This window comes from Trachymyrmex cornetzi, unplaced genomic scaffold (assembly GCF_001594075.2).
Source record: "Trachymyrmex cornetzi isolate Tcor2-1 unplaced genomic scaffold, Tcor1.1 scaffold320, whole genome shotgun sequence".
In the NCBI taxonomy this organism is placed as follows: Eukaryota; Metazoa; Arthropoda; class Insecta; order Hymenoptera; family Formicidae; genus Trachymyrmex; species Trachymyrmex cornetzi.
Genome location: NW_017297898.1, coordinates 499,633 through 517,126, shown reverse-complemented (window position 1 = coordinate 517,126; position 17,494 = coordinate 499,633). Strand labels below are relative to the sequence as shown.

Genomic DNA, 17,494 nt, shown 5'->3' with positions numbered 1-17,494 from the left:
TTTATGTTAAAATTCTTCAAAATACAATGTTGTCCCACGACTGTCATATTTTCAGGGTAAATTCTAAGAAAAAATTCTCTCCGTGTATATTTGATTTTGTAATAAAAAATGTTTACTATGAAAAAGTGTAAAAATTACGTTATATTATTGTTTTTTAAAAAATAACTATAGCATTTAATTTACATCAAGATCGCAGCTACTACCACATTATAGTAATTTTAAATATAAAATTTTCTCCGTGTATAGACTCTGTGCAGCACCCATTCGGTTTGTTGGACTTGAAACACAATCAAGAACTGATAATAACCTCACAATTAAATTAATTGATCGACAATTTTATAATAACGCTACTAGTATTTTAAAAACCTATAAATAACGTACTGCGAAAAATATCACCTCAGCCAGGATTCGATTCCCAAATTCCAGAGCGAACGTCCTGCCAATTCAACCATCGAGGCATGTCGTAAAGTATTTTTAATCATTATTTCACAAGAAATATATAAATACTCGATGAACCATTTCTAATGACGCGCCAATCAATTTTGCAAGACAATTTTACAAAAACGAATAGAATTACAAGTGGGACTTTGATGAGAAACGGGATAAATATTACACTGGCAGTAGTTTTTCAAATAACCGAAAAGTAAATGGTCTTCGGCTTATCGTTGAATCAGCACAAATAAAATTATGAGCAATTAAAGAAGTAAAAAAAGCAAGACAAAGAAGAATATAGGACAAAAGGTAAAAAAGAAAGGGAGGAAACGATGGAAATTCGTTATCCAAAATGATTCCGCTTACAAAGTTCGCCTAGAAAGTTCACGTTGTTCAATAATAGTACGCCGGGCAGTTTATAACTGGAAACGAAAGTTTTCGAGCGACGATGTTACAAAATACAGAGAAATTTTGCGAGATGGGAGAGAGAAGAAAATGGGAAAAAATCACTCTGTTTTTCATTTTATCTTCAATAGTATTTTCCGATTGAATTTAAATAAATAAATCTCACTAACATTTTTCAAAAATTTGTATCTATACAATCACTACATTTTATCACTATTGATTTCGAATTTAAATAGATAAATGTTGCTAATATTCTTTAAAGTATTTATATGTTTGGCGTCGAAACGCAAACTCGTAACTGTTAAAAAAACAATTCGCCACAAAAGTGATTTAAGGGAACTCTCTCATGACGTTAAGTGGAGAACGAGTTAATTTATGAAGGATAATGAAGAATAGAAAAAATCGTTAACTATGAGAAAGATCTGCAGAGAGACAGAATATCGCGATTAAAACTGTCAAAGAGAGAAATTGAATTAAACTAAATTCATACTACCTTCATTTTATTGAAGGTGAAATAAATTAAACATTTTCGAATCTATAAAACGTTATAATTTATATCAGATCTAAATCTGTGATTATGAAAGTTGGAAATCTACTATCGAGAAGAGGAAGAAAAAGAGCTGCATGCAATCTACGTGAAAATCTTTAGGACATGCCTACAGCTTAAGCGGCGTCTACAAAATGAGGTTTTAAGATATAAACTTAAACTTTAAGCCTCAAAGAAATTGACCAACCAGAAGATTATTCCCCTCACATTCGACTGCAATTGGTCAATTTCTTACGACTTAAGCTTAAATTTTACGCCTTAAAATCTTATTATAAACGCCGCTTTAGACGAATTTGCGATACTGCGGCAAAGATTGCCGATAAATTTGCCGAGGAGCGCCGGAACAAATGAGGAGATCGTTTATATACCATGATGGGCTTGCAATTGCGATCTAATCACTGATCAGACTTCTTGTCGATCAAGATAACGATCAGAGCATGCTTTACGTTCAAGATTTTCACCGATAGCGATTGAATTGCAAGCGATTAACTCTCGTGATTGCAAGTAGTATCAGGTAGTAATACCCACAGGTCGATATCCACAATTATAAAATGATATTTATTTCTACAATTGTGCTATTGTACGTGGTGCTCGTTAATACTGAACAATAAGTTTCGAAAGTTCCATAGCATTAAAAATACCTGAAGACTGCGATGCTCATTTATATATTGACTTACATCGACTAAACTGTTCCAGAAACTGCAATACTAATCTTTTATCTACTTTTTCAAGAATCTAGATGTAGGTTTTTAATGTATACACATGTTCTTCGTTTAAAATGTCACTTTTCTGAATCAGAGATATTGCCTTCGCCGACATTTAAATTCGAGTCACAATTCGCAAGCCGAAAGAACTTCCAACTATCGCGTGTGATTACGAAACTCAAATTTCCGGGTAACAGCAACCGCTCACAAATTCAACGTCGAGCTGTCGGTTTTCAGTAATTCGGCAGAAGTCACGTTGTTCCACGAAACATTACAATGATCCGGCATGATTAAAACAAAACGTCCGTCTCGTTGCCGGGCCTCGAAACAAAGCACTGCTCTCTCGGAATATTTCTTTTCTGTTCACGGAGTATTCATTAAAAACGAGAACGGAGAGTTTTGACAGGCTCGCGGAGAATTTCAAGAGAGTTTCTCCTCATGTGCGCGTACTTCGGGGACTGGCTGCGATCCTTCTGTCTCTCGCATCGTCCCTTTTCGTAGGAGAACAGAATGTCGAAGTGTATTGCATGCCGTCGGAATTTGTGCTTGGATTTCTCGATAAATCGAGCACGGCGCGCTTTGTCAACCGATCTACGCTGTGCACACTAAAATCAAGTCCAATAAAAATTAACGTCGTGAGAGTCACTATAATTGATTTCGATTATTGTTCGATTGGCCACGTGGGTCGTTTAAACGAAATTCCGAGAATTACTACGACAAAAGAAATAAAGCCTGCGACACACAATGCGCGTGTTTCTGCTTGCATTTTGATAAATTACTAGAAATTCTGCGTTCTGTGCGCAATTCTAGTAATTTTGTAATAATTCTAGTAATTTACTAAAACGTAAACGAGTACTTTGCGACATGACGGAGTTTGCTGAAATGGGAGGAGAGTCTCGTAGCTTCCCATTTAACGACGATAATAATTTTAACTATCTATCAAGAATGCGAGTATAGTAAAGAAATGGGATGCGATCGCGCCGATATTTCATTAAATTACGAATTAAGCCTGCGGCACACGATGCGTATTTTCTTGCTGGATCGTTTGCGTTTTGGTAAATTACTAGAAATCCTGCGTGGTGCAATTCTAGTAATTACTACATCGCAGGCTTAATTCATATGGCGAAATATCAGCGCGATCACGCACGTATCTCTTTACTGTTCCTACATTCTTGGTAGATAGTTAAAATTATTATCGTCGCTAAATGGGAAGATGCGGAACTCTCCTCCCGCGTTTCAGCAAACTCCACCATGTCGCGTCGCAAGTACTCGCTTTACAACGACGATAAAGTCAATTAAAATTAATAAGGTATTTCGCATAACGGGAAAGCTTCCGCGAGTCTATCTATTTGCTCAAGTGTATTTTCAAAACTTTGAGAGTTCGATCGTTCTCGAAAAGAGTGATTGCGTTCGAAACATTCCCAGAGATGCGATTTCGACGTCGTTAAAAACTTTACGTTGCTTCCTCATACCACCCTTCTACTCCAATTGGTTTTCCGATACGTCTGGAAAACGGTTAATAGTACACTGCCGTTGACGATATCGCATTTCTTATCAATTTTTCTCCGTCTACCGAGTCTCGTTTCTCTTCCGATTCGTTGTTTTCGCTTTCGTAGAGTGGCGTGTCTTGATGCGCGGCGAAGTGCAACGAAGTCTTCGGCATCGTTACAGTAGAGAGAAACGGGGAAAGGTCGACGGGTCGAAAACTTTTTCCAGATTGCAGAGGGACTCGACTCTCACGTCGACTCGATTTCCGAAGATTCCCGTTTCGAAATGGACGGAAGAAAAGTGTCTCGAGATTTTTAACGCGCTCAAGAGAAGCCGTTGAGAACTTTATTTACATATGCTCGCTCACGGATTCGGCCTCGAGATTCGTTTGAATTTATTGCTGCGATCATTTTGCCTCGTCGTTTAGTAAATCACTCTCGCGCTTCACAGATATATTTTTCCAAGTTCCACCTTCGTCGCCCTCCGAGGAATGTGAATATTCCACAAACTCGGCGCTTCTCGGAGATTTAAATGACCGCTTTACAGCAAAGCGTCTTATTAGTACATTAACTATTTGCCACAAGATAAAGCCTCTAACTACAACTTTCGTCTCGAAGCATTTTCCTTTGTTTTCGCTGTAAATATATGTATTTTTTGCAGGTTATAATTTTCGCAACGTCTGAACAAAATTATACGTTTTTGTTAATAGTATACAATTTAGTACTGTTCGTGATATTTTAATCTAAACTAATTTAATAACTAATCACTATATTTTCAGCATTATTAGTACTATAAAGCATAAACGTAGATGACATAGGAATTAATTTTCACGAAATGATTAGAGGTCGCAAAGCGATCGACAATTGCTGTAATAGTCGTCTAAGAATCGCATATTCACCGGCCATAATCTTCCGCAAATTAATAGCAACAATGATAACAGCGTTGGCACATGTTGACTGGGAGAGCGCGCGTGCGCACGCTTATCGCAGATGCAAACGAGTGTTTGCGAGTGTACACTCGTCGGACGACGAAACCGGTTTTCGCTGCGAAAACAGCAAACGGTACAGTGCGACGATATTGTGGTCGTATTAAAGCTGATTCGCCGCGCACTCCAGTTTACCCTACTCAAACCCAGCCGGAGACCCTGCATGCTCGCATTAGTGCGAGACTAATGCAGTTGCATCTCCTTCTTCGAGTCGCCGAGATCTCGACGTACAGATACTCCGCTCCATTTCCGTTATATTTACTTTATCTTGCCTCGTTGCATACAAAGCGTTTTTACATCAACAATCTCCAGACAATTTTCGTGGAAGCGAAATATGCATAAATAAAGAATGCCCCAACATATTTTCAGTTTCTTAAAACCGAGATACCGTTTCTGACCGAATTATTCTTACTTCAATTAAAATTTTGTAATTTACAAACGGACAAAGTTAAAACTGAAGGGTACGCTTTGATATCTTCATATTAAATAGAGATATTAAAGTTTGTATATTAATAATTATTTTGTTTAATACAATGTTTTCTAAATGTTTGTGTAAAATTAAAAATTATGTATCGTTTTTGTGACATTAGACTTTAAAATTATAAATTATCATATATTTTCAGATTTCCTTCATATTAAAAGTTGTAAAATATTCTTTTATAACTTTGGTATTAAGTTATAACGTCGATCATCGTTGACATCCGCAATATCAGAGATCTAGATTAGCGAAGACGCGATTTAATCCCAAAGATCATAATGCTGAATCCTCTTAGGTCGATGTGGTTTCGCTGCGCAACCACTTTTCGTCGAGGAACTATGCGAATGCTGATAAATATTTATCAGTAAGGAAGTAACTCGAGAAGCGATTCGCCTCGTAATCGCCTTTTGCTTACCAATAACACGCAACTTAAGCAAACAGATGGAGAAAGAATGGCACATTCCTTTTATAACTACATACCTTCGCGAATAAATTATCGGGAAAACACGGAAGCAAAAATTAAAAAAAAAAAAAATGTTATAGCATTTAAGAAAATTTAAACATCAAACAAAATATTCACAACGCAAAACGTGTCACCACACAATTCGCGTCGTATTTCGCCGATTCTAGCAAAATGAGGAATTTCGGAGAAGTTCCTCTGGACTTACACTGTCGAAATGTCGCGTGTAAACGAACCTTAACCAGTTTCGCTTTCCTCTCCTTCTCTCGTGTATACTCAGCACGATCGGGGACACATGTCCCGTAGGGACAAGGGGTGCAGTAATCCAGGCCGGAGCCGATGAATATTCACGTGTCGCTTTACGGTGGTGCAACGAGTCATTTGAATTTATACATACGCTCGCCGGTTATTCTTCGCCACGATAGCTAGCTATAATGTCTCCGCACCGTGACTCGTATATTTTCACTCGTAACGCCGAAATTCGATTGGTCGTATAATTTTAAGCACTCGACACGTGGAGAAAGGCTGGAGAGAATGAAAATTTGCTCGAAATTCTTGCACGAAGAAAGGACAGGGGAAAATGAATTATGACTCTTAAGTAAGTGATAAATATGAATTTTTCTTAAGGAAATGGAAAGTAAAGTAAATGAAAGTTTCTAGAGGAACGTTTATAAATATTTATAAATTATCATCGAATCTCATAAACAAAGCATTTTGGAAAAAAACATTTCGTACAAAAGTCGTAAGATTTGAATAATACATTAAACAGCGAGATTTATTTGATTTTGAATGTAAATATGGAGAAGCTCTCAAGGTCAACTTAAAAATTTTAAGAGAAAATTACTTTTTATTCAATATTCTTGTAGCTGACATAGAGTTCTTTTCACAATGAAACTTTTTAGTTAAGTCTTTTCCAAGTATAATACTAATATTAATACTAATTGATAAAGTTCTAAAGTGTCCAATCGACTAAAAATGAAAATGACAGACTTGTAATGGCCTTGACAAATATTATCAAGTTCATGACTCTGAACATTCAAAAGGTTTTAGCCATTGGTCAGACACCTTAGATCATGCTGATGGTACCTGAACTTTGTCAATTAGCATTAGTATTTAATTAGTACTTGTATTAGTATTATAGTAGTATTAGTATATAGTAATATTATGGTATTAGTATTATTAGTGTTCAATAAGTATTAGAATCATTCTTGAAGCGTAAAATAATTAAATGTCTGGTTTTTAGAAAGGTTTTTATATTTCTATTTTTCTTTATTTCAAAAGTCATTTTATTCAAAGCAAAATATGATTCTCTTGACGAGTAGAAGAAAATTGAATAAAAACTATCTCTCTGGAGCTATCTCTCCATTCATGAGCGGTATGTCGCAGTACGATCGAGCAATCGCAGTGCGAACGCATCGAGATAACACGTCGATCACGAACGTTGTCACGACGCGACCAAATGAGAACGAGACGACGATCGATTACGACCCGGCGGCATGTCCATCGGAACGAAGCGAGTCGAGAAGAGAGTGAACGAGCAGAGAATACATGAACGAGGGTCAAGCTTGTAGTTACGTTCTGCTCGTAATACTCGTTATTACTCAGTGGATGGATTTACGGGCCATCATGCCGGTTTCATCACAATCGGCACTCGTAAATAAATGTAGCCTGTGTTTTTTTTTTAAGACGTGAAACATACGCCAGTAAATCTCTCTATACCTTCCAGACGCGTCATCTAATACTCATTTCTACCAATGTAGATTAACTTTAATCCCAGTTCAACTTACTCAACTGTTTCTAACTTTTAAAATTAGATAAAGATAAAAAGTAAGTTTAACTCAGATTAAAGTTAATCTCTGTTGGTAGAAATGAACATAAGTGAAACAAGCAAGAATCTTTCAATTGTTCTCTTTGATTATCTGAGTTTATGACATTACGACGTGGAATAGTACTATCAATGGAGTTGCGCGAAATCAACTCTTATTCAAGATTGCCATAAATTTCTCATCCTAAAATTATATATCTTTTCTCTGATTTCCAGACAAAATTTCATCATTTTCTCTGATGCTTTCAATATTTTAAATTTTTTGTATTTTTGTCCTAATTTGGAAACTATCTTATATCTTGTTGAAAGAACAATTTAACATAGCAATGTAAATTACTATGTTACTGACACTGTTTGCATTTAATTATTATTAGGTGTGATGTCCGCACATTAAACTTCTTTAAAAAGTCAAGAATTTTAATTTTCCAAAAAAGTTTGCGAAATTCCCTGCTTTTTCGCTGATTTTTCTGACAGTTTTCAATTTCCATGGTTTTGCGGCAATCCTGTTATTTTTGGCTACATATATTATTTAAAATAACAGAATAACACAACAGAGAAGAAATTATCGCTTCTAATGTCTGATTCCGAGAAACGTGTGTGACACGTTTCAAGAATATCTTGTTTATTTTATAGGATAGTTGCATTAATTAAATACATACGTTACGATGTATTTAGAAAACACAAAGATACCATCATTCCAACAGGAGCAATAATAAACCTACCGACTAAATCGTGCCACTAACTGCATTTCCTGGCGGTGACTTTCGCGTATATTTCTGGCTCGTTCTCCGAATTTGCGATAAATAACAAACACGACACGGCGAGTCGGCGATGTGCGCACGGTGTGTCATCTTCTGCCACGCGAATTTTGGATGGGTGAGATAGATTTCACTGGCACGGTGAGAAAGAATTCATGACCATGCGGTGAGTTTAGCGCTTTTAGTCCGGTCGTCAGCGAGTGACGGGGGACGATTTACGGATTCGGTGACGCAAATAATTACGACCCGAACACGTATACGGACTCGATTCGAATTCGTGCAAATGCATCATCGATACAACATAGAGCCTGCGGTCACGTCTATAGCCACGATAGACCACCTGTGCTCACCAATCGACACGAGAGTTATCGTTCACGTTCATCGATCCGTCATCGGATTATCGCCTAGCGATCAGTAATGAGCTCCCATTGTTATCGATAGTAAAATATTCTCACGATTATACACATTCCCACAACATTCCTTCGAATAAGTAAATATTATCTAATTCTCTGTCACTTCCAAGGCTAATCACACAAGAATATCTGTAAGTTATGTTAAGTATATATTGATCATAAACTGAAGCCTGTACACAATTGTAAACTTATACCAACACACGAACAATATCAATAACGTAACGTTAACGGACTTTCTAAGCCATTATCCAAACTTTAAATCTTAAGTCGTAAGAAATTAACCAATCATAGTCGATTATTCTTCTCACATTTGACTGTGATCAATCAATTTCTTACGGTTTAAAAAGCTTAAGTAATAGCTTATTGTAGAAAGCCTATAAAGATTATGTTATGATTTTTTTTGCGCGTTAATGTAAGCTTACTGTTACGCACCTACAAGCTTCACTTTATGATCATTCAGTACTATTCGTAACGCAACGCGTTGTTTTTGTACGGAGAACCTAACTCTTTGTATTCATATAGTAAAAAAAAAAATAAAAGCTAAACTTTATTTAATTCCCATACGGGAATTAGTTTCATGGAGAGAAAAAGACTGAACACAACCGTCACAAAAACGCACATCTAGTTCGTCAAAGCTCAGGAAGTGGTCACGCGTGCAATATCAAGAGGATGATCGGTGGGAGAGAGCGAGAAAAAGGAAAAAAGCTCACCTCGCGCGCTCGCTCGTCCCGCATTGTTTCATCGAAAACGCGTTTCGTTACGCCGCGTCGACCACACGTCGTTTCAACGGGCGCGTTTATCGGCGCGGTTATCGCCGATTGTTGTTACTAATATCAGCCGGCAGGCGCGCGAGCGCGCGTGTGGATAAATTCCTGGTCTAGCTACTGTGGACGATCGACACCAGGTCCCGAATTTCCCCGTTGCACAGCCTCCGCATGCATACAAAAGCGGCGACGGCTGCTGCAGCTGACATGTCCTTCCGCTCCCGGCAATCGAGCACGATTGAGGTTCTCGGGGAATTAATCCGTCGAATTTTCGCTTTTGCGTACACACTATGGGAAAACTACCTCGTGTCAAGAGTGAGCAAAGCTCAATAATAATAATTCTATTGCAGACGCGCATATGTAAATATCGAGGGAGTAACCACTGAATGTAATCGTGGGCCAGAGTCCTCGAAATCATTATAAAATTCATATGAAATCTCTATGTATAATCCGATAATTACATATGCAATCACGATAAATCATTGTATAATATTAAATAAATTCCAAAATTAATAAATCAAATGCCGATTTAAGCCAACACTGGTTATTAGTGTGTATTTTTTATAACGCCAACACTGGTTATTAGTGTGTATTTTTTATAACGCCAAATGAATATTAAACGTATACATTTCGACCTACGGTGTAGTTAGGTCGTTTCAAAATAAAAAAATCTTTTTCTTTTTAGTTAACTTATTAATTTGATGACCAAGATTAACTCGGATATCACCACCACAGATTTTTCGTATTTTATGTTATTAGTTTATACTTGTATGCGATATCACTATTTGATTTTGTTAATATATTGTTTGTACTGAGGAGGATCTTGACCGTAAGTCGAAACGTATACGTTTAATATTCATTTTCAATGTTATAAAAAATACACACTAATAACCAGTGTTGGCTCAAATTGACATTTGATTTATTATTTCTAGAATTTTCTTCAGAGCCTATTGATTATATATTGTTTTTAAATAAATTCGTATATTTTATCAAATGACTTCATATGTAGTGAAAAAAATTGTTTGTAATCAGATCATGTGATGTCATGTAATCTGTGAGACAATATTTCAGCTAGTGGTTACTCCCCTCGGTAAATATACAAATAGAGAAGTTTAGGCTTTTATTCAAAGATAAAAACTTCTCTTAATTCTTTTTCTCACGTAAAATCCAAAATTACGTTTTGATATAACTTTGTTTACAAAACTTTGTTTTTATCGTTATTATTATTACATAATAAAATAACAATATTAATTTAATTACATTAATTATAATATATTAGCTTTTTCTAGTCATTCATTTTATTTTGAGAATTTACACTGTAACGATTACCTTAAAGGTACAAAATAGATATTTTTCGTTCAAACAACGGTAAAATCGGTAAAGTTTCACATTGTGGAGCTTTTGAATTCTAGCTATGCCACTGTGTGCAAGAAGTAATCATAGATAGAGTGGACGAAGTTTGAACAAAGCTACATCGATTGTATTATAAAATGTTATTTGAGTTTAGTGTGAATATTAATATATTATCCAAGGTTTCATGATGAGATTTGGCGATCGTGTGGATAACACTACAGTTTTGGTAACCTGCGAGTGACTCTACATCGGACGATCGTTGAAATTTTATTTGGTTAAGAAATTTGCTGATGTGAAGATTCCAAAGAGAATCGAAACGTTCAAGATGTCAATATTTCAAATAAATATGAGATCAACATATCATATGAAGTAACAAATTTTATTTGTGAAGATTTATTGCGCACCTTCGCTCGCGCTGACTCTCATTAGCCCACATTTAGGTTATTTTTTGTTATTTTAAGAAGAGAGAGTCCTTGTTTAAGATATTTATTAATATTACGCTAACAGATGAAAAGCAGTCAGGAAAACAAATCAATACAGCTATTCTATCATCACTCGATTTAGAGACGTGGCATCGATCGATGTAAAGAAATATAATGAATTTTTGAAGAATGGATATATAAAGAAAGACAGAGAAAGAAACAGTGAGAGAAAATCGCGCGAATAATTAAACGTCGCGAAAGTGACAATTGAAATGGCAATTCGTAGTTTACCGCGATCCATTCGGTTCGTACAACTTTAAAAACTGGGTCGACGTTTCGTTAGCGAATCGATTAATCCTACACGTGCGTAATGAGAATTTTGTCGCAACAGTAGAAAAAAATTATCAATTTTACATGCAAATATAGATATAGTACATAATGAAACAAACAATCGCAAATTATAAATAAATCAGTGAATAAATAAGTATTATCATTAAATCTAGGTATATCGATGTTCCCTTTTGAGGGAACAAGCCATCATACATGAGTAATAAATAAGCCATCGAAAGATATACTATAATATACGAGAACTTTATAATGGCAATAAAAAGGAAATCAAAGGTATTGATTTCTCGTATGGAATTAATATATAATGGATGATATAAAGAAGAATAACCAATAATAGTAATAAACGCAAAGTAATAAACAAATAATAAATAAGCAACAAGAGAGGAGGAGGACGAATAAACATATTGGCTTTCCAAAACGACGCGATGGAATGACGAAAAAAAGAAATTCCTTTCACGGATGATTATCGATGACGATGTTGAGCGACGAGAAAGTTTCGATAAAGAGTAGCGGCTTGCGAAATCACGGCAGCTCTCGATATTGAATATTCATGCAAGGTGGAATCGTTCGCTCCGCCTCACAATTTACTGTCTCCTTCATTCGCTCGCCATCGGCCTCTCTCACGCTCGAAATCGTCGGGCTTCTCTTACGCGAAATCCTAAGGTCGCTCCGATACTCGATACTGCCGTTTCGCGCGCACGGTAAATGTGTTTATCGAAGATTTCTGGCGAAATGGGATACATCCCCGACATTCGCGCGCGATTATCAAACGCGACCGAAGTGAATACTTTTATAAAATCTATATAGCTCATCTCTTTTGATATAACGACGTTGATACAAGAAAAAGGTTCTATGATATTTCCTCCTATATTACTTATTAAAATATTAATAAAATATTAGTTAATAATCTTAGGGCGATATTCATAGTCTCTTCTTATTTTAAAATCATCTTAAGTAATTAATGTTTAAAATTCTAACTTCTTCTGGTTGGCTTATGATATTTTAAGACTGTATTTAAGATAGTCTTAAATATATATAAGAGTCAACTATGCACTGAGAGAACAGATATAGTATTGATAACAAAAAAAGAGAATTATTCACAAATGACCGATTATTATTGGATTACTTTGTTAAAATTACAAAATACAATATTTTTTTGTAAGAAGAACAAAATTTTTTTATTTAACCATACAAATTTATTTAGTTACTCACGTTTTGTAAATACCAATGTAAAATTTGGTTGCCATCACAAAATAAGTATTCGTTTAGTGTAATTTCAACAAAATAATCCACTATGGTAGAGCAAGGAGTGTTTCGCGGAACTATATCAGAGGCGTGTCTTCTCGTAAGAGAAATTCAACGTCTACCTCAATAAAGCCGAGACGATTAGAAACTGATTACGTGGACTTCTCGGTTCTCGCCATACCATGATCAATCATGGTAACTATTTTTTCAGAGCGATTAGTAATCTCAATTTCTCTAAATCTATATATATTTTTGCTAAGCTAAGGAAATTCAAAAACGCCAAACATAATCACTTTGTAGAAAGTGAGAGATACTTATATATTATTCATTTTGTTCCGGTAACAAAATGTTCTATTTCTAATTACAAAAGATCTATAAACATCATACAAAACAGTTTTGTACCATTAAATCATCAGTTTAGTTAATAAATTCAACAAATTAATATTGTCGTGGTAACCAACGGTTTGATTGATCATACATCAACAAATAGCTTTTGTGTCAGTAACAAAACATTGGTTATTGGTACAAAACATTTCTCTCAGTGTGAATACAGCTTCACACAAAGTATTATATTGTTGTGTCAGATGGCATTGTGCAGAAGTTAATTCACTTTTATAATTTTGCAAAATATATTTTTCATGTCATCTAATTAATATTATTATTATTTTTATTATTTTAATAACTGTCAATCCCAAGATATATAGAGAGAGTAATATATTATACTAAAGATATCTCCCTCATTTTTACTCTAAATATGAAATGTATTTTCTATATCTACGTTATATTTTTTAATTATTGATATATTAATTATTAATAATTTCTATTCGCTATTTTAGTGACAGTATATATAGATATTTCACCAAAGACGAATTTCATTTTCATTCCAAATGCGGACTGCAATTTTCTAGAAGTGATTCATCCGATATTTGGACATATGTGAGAGCGGGTCGGCACATGTGCATTTGAGACAGGAGTGCAATAGGAAAGAATCCGTCGATTCGCAGTCCCGACTTATTGCTGGAGTTTTCCTGAACAATTTCGCGCGGTGGATCGCATCGGGAAAATGAAAAAAGACGCAAGAAAACTTGGTGGTCTTTCATCGACGACGGAATTCCGAAAGTCTTAGACGAATTCTTAGCCGGCAAAGGAAGGAGCCAGATCGGCGATTGTCCAGCAGTAAAAATTAGTGAAAATAACGGCAGAAATGCTAAAATTCTTTCTGCGTTTCATAAAAAAAAAACGCAAATATCTCCCATTGGTAAAATTTACAAAATTCAAATTAATCTCATGAAAAGGATCATTTAAATTTTCCCGTATCAAGAACATTTCTATTAAACAGCGCATCGGTAGCATTCATCGATTGAAACGTATACACACAGATCTGTGTTTATATACAACAATAAACCTGTTTATTTGCCTTAAATAAAATACGTTCATTTGCGTTACGTCGAGCGTCCCGCTATAGAAGATTATACTAATCGTATAGCCGAAATAAATTACGCCAGAATAAATTACACCGAATTACAGTGGATTTTGTGTATGGTGGTCGCAACGCACGTGGTATATTCATCGATCGAAAGCGGAAAATACCGGTCTACCTACTGGCGGATCACAAAACGATCAGATTTGTTTAACCACGAACATGAGCAAGCACTTGTTCGCGGACGAGCGAAATACATAAGAAAAGCGCAAAGCATTTATGGTCCTCGCGATAGCGTGCCTTGAAGTACGATGAAGGAGAAGCGACGAAACATGAATAAATGTATCTCACCCGCTGCGCTTCTCCGCGCTGTGACAAAGAAGAAAAGCGTACATCGAGAGAAATGGCATCTTCGGACGCGTGCGAACGCAAGCTCGGCGACGACGGATAAAACTTTGTTTCCCAGAGAGAATACACGAGGAATGGGCGCGAGGAAGTGCCTCGGTCCATTCGACGCCGATGCCGAGAATTCCCAGCGCGGCGATCCGGGCTGCAGAGCTCGCCGAAAAATGCAGTTGGAAGAAACGGTTGTGTTGCGCTTACACGAGAAAGCTCCGCTATCCACCGGTGGCAGCCATGAATTTTGATGGATCTCTTTTTTCCTCCCCGCGCAGCTTTCGGCCGGAACGACGCTGATTTGCATTATGCAATTTACGCGCGCATAGTTTCAAGATATATACATGGCTGCATGCTCGCAAAAGACGGCGAATCCCGTTTCGCTGCGTCTTTTTTTCTCTCTTCATCTCTTTCCTTATATATTTTTTATCTTAGCCTCGATTCATGATCCCTCTCGGGCAATATAGTTACGTATAATGCGATCGTTCGCGTTCCAAACACGCATTGTTTTAAACGAAAAAATGATAAATGTGTAGTAAACAGAGAATAATTTTCAAAAGAGAATAATTTTTAATACATGTTAATAAATACCTTTGCATCTGACAAATAGTGAGACAATTCAGGTTTCATAAGTACCAATATGTGCATTAAAAAATTTATTTTTCTATAACGTTATTTTCTATCATCTTAAATAGTTTATAGTTTGTCAACTGGAAATGTTAATTTCAATCGTTGCATATGTTTAGTTTGTCGCACATTCGCAATTGGCACTGGTACAATCAAACTGTGAAAGCTCAAGGAAAGTGTCCTCATTGCTAACCAAACGAAATTCTAATGTAAACAAACCTATTTGTATTCTCTCCATTATCGCGCCGTGTGGCACTTTCGAAATTTCTTTCGTAATGATACAAACAGTAAGTGGTAATAATTATACATTTACTGCTTTAGCCCATGACTTTCAAAAAAAAAAAACAATTAAAAAATTGTATATACTCTGGTAGAAATGTATGCAGTTTTTCTAGACACCTATACAGTTACTATCTAACATTACTGTATTCTCATTAATCGTACCAATACTGAGTAGGAAATGGACAAGAACTTGATAGAGTTTTATTCTGTCCATTTCACGAGCAGTTGGCTTGCTTAATTTAATATCCATTATTTGTTGTGTTTCTATTCAGTAAATGGATTCAGATTTTACGCAACTTTTGTATGCAGTAATTGCAAACAAAGTGTTACATCCTGATTGGGATCCTAAATAATTTTCCTTCTCAGTTACTAGACAGAAGTTGGTGCAACTGTTTAGTAACTGCTAAAAAAATACATGAAATTTTTACCAGGGTATATATATATATAGGGAAGAGTGGTCTAAATCGAACCGTGTTTCAAATAGGACCTTTTTAATTTAAATGAATACAGTTAAGCAGATTTGCGTACTATTTTCGTTGTGTATGTATTTATAATGTAAAGTCCTTATAAGACACCGAACATGTGATAGCAGTTTGACAGTTCTCTGTCATACATTCATAAAATAGAGGCAAATATGTATTTTCAGCCATCGTTTTTCAGCGAAAATTTTTTTAAAAAAGAAAATCCTTGTAAATTATTATTTAAAAGGTGTTAAAAATTTGAAAAGTAATTGATTTAAGATAATTAAAGAGTGTAGAATTCAAAAATATCAAGCATTTCGTGATTATTTTTGCGGTTCATTATAAAATTTGTTCCAAAGTTCGAAAGGACCCGTGTCCAAATCGGACAGTACAATAAATAACTTATAGGCCTGTACTGGAATCGGACAGTACAATGAATAAGTTATAGGTAGTACTGGTGATCGGCTGACTAAATCAGGACCAAGCAATTAAATCAGTAAAATATCATGAGTCATCAGACTCAGATTAGTTGAGTTTTATTGATTTCAATTCTAATAACATAAACAGTCAGTAATTTCATTTTTCGAAAAAATTTTTATCTTTGACTGTCAAACTGCTCAATACTACTACTTTTTACTCAATACTGACAATACTAAGAAAAATACATTAAAATATTTTAAAATACTATCTAAAACTCCATAAAAATAGGAGTTTTCGATTTGAATCAGGGGATGGTTCCAAATCGGACCGGAAAAAGCGTTTTTACATTTTCCATTATAGTTTAACACAGGTGAAAAATACGTCAAAATAATCTCAAGCAAATGAATTAAATAATCTTTCCAACGACACCTTCGATTTTACGATCGGACTTTATTTACACGCCTTGTAGAGAGCAAAATCTGCAAATAGGTCCGATTTAGATCACTCTTCCCTATATATATATGTTAGATTCACACGCTTTGATAATTTTTCGCGGAAAAAGTGTTTCGAACCAACGAAAAACATTTTTGAAAGTACTTTGCAAATATACTTTTAAAATATTCAACATCGTGTATTAGCACTCATAAGTATAATAATTTAATTGTGCAAATACAAGATGTTATAGTTAACGAATATAGATAATTTAAAATTCACAGACATCTGACGCAAGTTATTTTGCTTCGACGAACGATCCTTAATCTCTCTCGGGCGAAAGGATTAACGACTAATTACCGCCTCGCGTGTAAGGGCGTGCACAGCATGGGTATTTTCACGCTCGGGAGAACACGGCGGCGATCCTGATTTTGTGCAGTAAAACACGAGAAGCGGACGGCAGACTATCTGCGCGACGCGAAGTATATGTACGTGCATATACAAGGTAAACGAAAGATTCCTACCTGGTGTGGCTGCAGGGTGTCGGGGACGGGCTCCGAGGCTATTAGCCAGCTGTGCTTACAGGGCGCATAAGCGCAACCTCCACCTCCGAGCTACGCCGGCTTTGTCTCTGCATCCTGGAGAAAAATAGCAAGATGAGTTTTACGTCAAGTTGCGCGTAAACCATATGTCTTATAACTTATTCAATTAAATTCTAAATACGATCAAATTCCTACACGGAGAGAATTTTCTCTTAGAATTTAGCCTGAAAATCATGATAATAGTGGGACAACATAGTATTTCAAAGAATTGTATATGAGTTTCTTTA

At 35.7% G+C, this 17,494-nt stretch overlaps 1 protein-coding gene across 1 annotated transcript in view; it reads right to left on the bottom strand.

The window, feature by feature from the left end:
* Window positions 1-17,283, bottom strand: part of LOC108762745 (mucin-5AC) — an 80,777-nt gene extending 63,494 nt beyond the window's left edge. Inside the window, exon 1 of the mRNA XM_018509890.1 lies at window positions 17,190-17,283. The gene's annotated coding sequence lies outside the window, so the exon portion shown is untranslated. The remainder of the gene's footprint in view (window positions 1-17,189) is intronic.
* Window positions 17,284-17,494: the final 211 nt, after the last annotated feature.